The sequence below is a fragment of the Lactuca serriola genome, chromosome 1 (assembly GCF_051521515.1).
Source record: "Lactuca serriola cultivar US96UC23 chromosome 1, Lser_US96UC23_V15, whole genome shotgun sequence".
NCBI lineage: Eukaryota > Viridiplantae > Streptophyta > Magnoliopsida > Asterales > Asteraceae > Lactuca > Lactuca serriola.
The window spans coordinates 148,508,775-148,513,225 of NC_136408.1; the positions used below are offsets into that span (position 1 = coordinate 148,508,775).

Below are 4,451 nucleotides of genomic sequence, written 5' to 3' on the forward strand. Positions count from 1 at the left end.
ACCCTAGACATGATTACATAACTCCCTAGGTTTGACCGCAATATCCAACATCCAAATACCTTTGTTTGGTTCTTTTTACGATATGATTTCTGGTATGTAGGTATACTTGTATACTTTTTGTAAAAATACTTATATTTTAAAAGTATACTTTTAGTTCAGAGCGCTTCGTGTTGGATTAGTGTCTAAGTCCATAACTATTTTGGTATGTACTTGACCCGATTGTGAGCATGGTCCTTTTGGGTTGCCTTTACCATAGCAACTTGTAGGATGAATTAAGGAGAGAAAGGATTAATTATGATTTATTAATATATTATAAGAATAATATATTAAAGGAGAAATCATATTGTTTAATTAATATTAGTCAAGAATTAATTGATAATTAATTTTGCGGCTAAAAAAGATTAATTAAATATAGGGGACTGGACTGCAATTATTGGATAATTGAGTTATTGGGCTAAGGAATGCTAATGAAACAAGGGGTGAACGAAATTATGATGGGAGACCATCATATTTTCGTCCATGGCCTTATCCAAGAAGGTTCCATGGGTTGCTTAGAGTTTAAGCTGTCCATTTGGGTTTTGACTGAAACCCTAGCAGCCCACACAAATATATAAAGGACCCCTTAGGCCCCAAAAACGTGGCTAACTGATTCCTTAGGGTTTCTAGACATTTTTGGATGCCTCTTCTCTTCTCTTCTTCATCTAGTTGCTTAGTGGTGTTTGTGACTCCATTAGAGGTGCAACACTTGAGGCACTAAGCTTTCTGAAGCCAAGGATTAGATTGTTATTGCTATATAAAAATAAAAGGTTAGATCTAAACCCTATTTTATGTTAATATGATTAATTGTATGATAGATCTAGGGTTTATAGCTTTGGATATTTAATTGCATGTTCATTAGACAAACTAGATCCAAAAGCTATTAGGGTTTGCATGTACACCATAGGAATGATGTATTGCTCGAAACCCATCACTTCGGCCCCTTAGTGTTTATAGTTGTATACCATGTAATGTTCAGTATAATTAGTTCACTATAAACAATAGCTTTGATACCAATCTGTCACACCCCCGAACCGTCAGAAAACAATGGCGGAAACGTCCGAGGGTGGGTGACGTCATACGTAGTATCACAACAATCATATCATAGCAATCAAAGTAAACACAACCATTACATTACAATATGATTAATTACATCTGTTTGAAAACGTAGTCTGTACATAATAGTATATAGCAAAAGATAAAGACGAGACTCCAAAAATGCTTCGTCTTCTCCAAAAGCTGGTGAAGGTACCTGTCTATCATTGCCCTGAGAATACAAGCGGTTTTGAAAATGTATCAACATAAAGCTGGTGCGTTCATAAGCATGTTTTTGTATTGTAAACTAGTCACTGAATTTGTATAAATGGTTTCTTTTCATTATAAGTAAAATGTTGTCTATATCGAAAACCATTGTTATCAAGTTCTGAAATATATATGCATGTTTTCCAAGAAAATCCAATATTTTCTAACTTGTTTGTTGATTACTGTATGAAAAGTATGTTCCGTTCGAAAACCCTGGCTACCACCAGTACGCATAGGATGTTCTGTTCGAAAACCCTGGCTACCACCAGTATGAAGTTTATGATCTGTTTGAAAACCCTAGCTACCACTAGTATGTATAGTAGTTTTATTACTTAAAATAAAACTATTGAAGAAAGAAATCCCGTAAACAAATGTTAGTTTATACTTATTGTGAGTCGTATAACCATGCTAATATGACTGATGACCTCATTGACGTTTCTTCAGGCGTCGAACGGTTACAAAATTTGTCACCCCAGGCATGCCCGCCTAACTGTAGCTAACAGTTTAGGTGTGGGATTGTCGGTCCCGAATAGATCTATTCACAAATTTCACGCTCTCCCTCCAGGAGACTCTGGTTATACTAAAGGTGAGGATTTACTGGTACCCCGAGGGGCATAACGAAGATAGGTCTCACAATCCTGTATTAACTAATTTACGTGTTGTTCGGTTGTTCTTATGTTCGAAATCGTTTGTAACGGTGTAGAGTATAAATAATTATACGCAAAATAATTATTTAGTAAGATACTCTAGTTTTTTGTACGTAGTAATGGATAAACTAAATTTGTCATAGTTTATGAGTTTCAATCTATGAAACCGGTAATGAAATCCCCAAACTATACCTATTATAGTTTGACTGGTTTGTTATGTTCATGTACTGTTCGGAAAAACTATGCAATTCGGTTTAGAAAACATCCCTTATGCTCCGCATAATACAAAAGGGATAAGATATCTAAATGTTTGATGTAAAATCGTTGTAATTACATCAGTTTTTAAGTTGTGAAAACCTTTATGTGTGGCTTGTATTCCCCCTGAAAACGTTTTAAAATCTGTAAAAGCGTAGCGGTATGAACTCACTGTTTAAAGTAGGATTCGAGTGTACGATCGGTATGAGTGCTGAGAGTCAACTAATGTTTCATACGCAAATGATCCCTATTAACATATAGTAACACATATATGTATTAGATTAGGGTATTTCATGACTAAACATTACGGGAAGCCACCCTAAGGACTTGGAAATGCTTGTACTAAGTGTCGGAGCCATAAACGATTGAAAGAGGGAGGTGTATGGCCACAAAATCAAGGGTTTTGTGTTTGTGCGGCCGTACAGAGTGTGTGTGCGGCCGTATACTCTTCATTTATGCTTAAAAGTTGATTTTCAGGTGTTTTAAGGCCAATATTAAGTCCAACTAGAAGATAGGGGGACAAACTCTCACTTTGGAGGGTTTTTGAGGTGTGTACGGCCACCTTATGAAGGTGTGCGGCCGTACACCTTCAAGTGATGAAGAACACAAAGAACATGAAGAGTTTTAGGCTTAGATCAAGGTGTCTTACCAGTATAACAAGCTAAATGATGGAGTACTTCACGTTTTTTAGGCCCTTGGAGTGTTCTTGGACGAGGATTCTAGAGAGAGAAACTAAAAAGAGAAAGTAGAGTGCAGCCAAAAGAAAGGAATGAGTGAAGGGGGTCACCCTGTATATATAGGGTGAGTGTGCGGCTGGAGGATGGGTGTGCGGCCGTATAAGCCTCTCAAGAGGGTGTATGGCCTGATTTTGTCTCTATACGACTTGTTGACTCATTCCTTATCTCATTCCCGACAGTACTCAAGCTTAGAACACTTAAACGAATCCTTAAACGGCGTTAAAAGGTAACGGAATCGAGTTCAATGTTGATACAGTAGACCAATCGCACAGAATAAAAGTTTCGGGTTGTTATGACAAAAAGATATTTTCACAAATGGCCAAATTAGGGGGATATGATGATTTTTTCCTGGTTTACCGTTAAACCATAAACCAAATATGAATAAGAAAGTAAATATTTAAGAGAAGTAAACGTACACTGATAGTAGAAGCAACCAGAATTGTATGTGCAGAAGCAACTTTTGAATTATTTATTATTATTATTATTATTATTATTATTTATATTTTTTAACTGTAAGGGATATAATATGAAGTGCATGTAAAGAAATAGGAATGTAAGAGATAAGCTAAAACAATCGGAAAGAGATTATTTAGATAGACGTGAAGAAATTTGATAACAATAAGATTTTTATTATAAATGCTCGATGATTTTACAATAGGTTCGTAGCAATCCTTCTTACATAGTGACACGATACCAAATTACATGACATATTATTTGTTCCTAAATTATTTTATTGTTACATAAAGGTGTGAAAAGACGCGTAATTATTCTATACAAAAAAAAACTCTTAAAAGCGTGAACCAACAATTCTATACGAAAAAAAAATATTTTCACAAACGGCCAGATAAGGGGGGTATGATGATTTTTTCCGGGTTTACCGTTAAACCATAAACCAAATATGAACAAGAAAATAAATATTTAAAAGAAGTAAACTTACGAGAAGCAACCAGAGTTGTGTAGAAGCAACTTCTGACGTCTTTTTTTATTTATTTATTATTTTTTTTAATAACTATAAGGGATGTAATATGAAGTGCATGAAAAGAACTAGGAATGTAGGAGATAAGCTAAAAGAATGGGAAATAGATTATTTAGAGAGACATGAAGAGATTTGATAACAACAAGATTTTTATTATAAATGCCGGATGATTTTACAATAGGTTCTATCACTTTATATAGACAAAGGGTAGCATAACAATCCTTCTTACATAGTGACATGATACCAAATTATAAGACATATTTTCCGTTCCTAAATTATTTGATTGCTACATAAAGGTGTGAAAAGATGCGTAATTATTCTATATAACAAAACTCTTAAAAGCTTGAACCAATAATTCTATACGACAAAAAGATATTTTTACAAACGGCCAAATAAGGGGGGTAAGGCGGTTTTTTTTCCGGGTTTACCGTTAAACCATAACAAAATATGAACAAGAAAGTAAATATTCAAGAGAAGTAAACTTACAAAGATAGGAGA

At 34.7% G+C, this 4,451-nt stretch overlaps 1 long non-coding RNA gene across 1 annotated transcript; it reads right to left on the reverse strand.

The window, feature by feature from the left end:
• Window positions 1-1,122: 1,122 nt before the first annotated feature.
• Window positions 1,123-4,106, reverse strand: LOC145071328 (uncharacterized). Its single transcript, XR_013690400.1, has 2 exons — window positions 3,915-4,106; window positions 1,123-1,303 (listed from the first exon to the last, which is right to left on the reverse strand). It is a non-coding gene; the product is annotated as an uncharacterized LOC145071328 (long non-coding RNA).
• Between the last annotated feature and the right edge of the window lie 345 nt (window positions 4,107-4,451).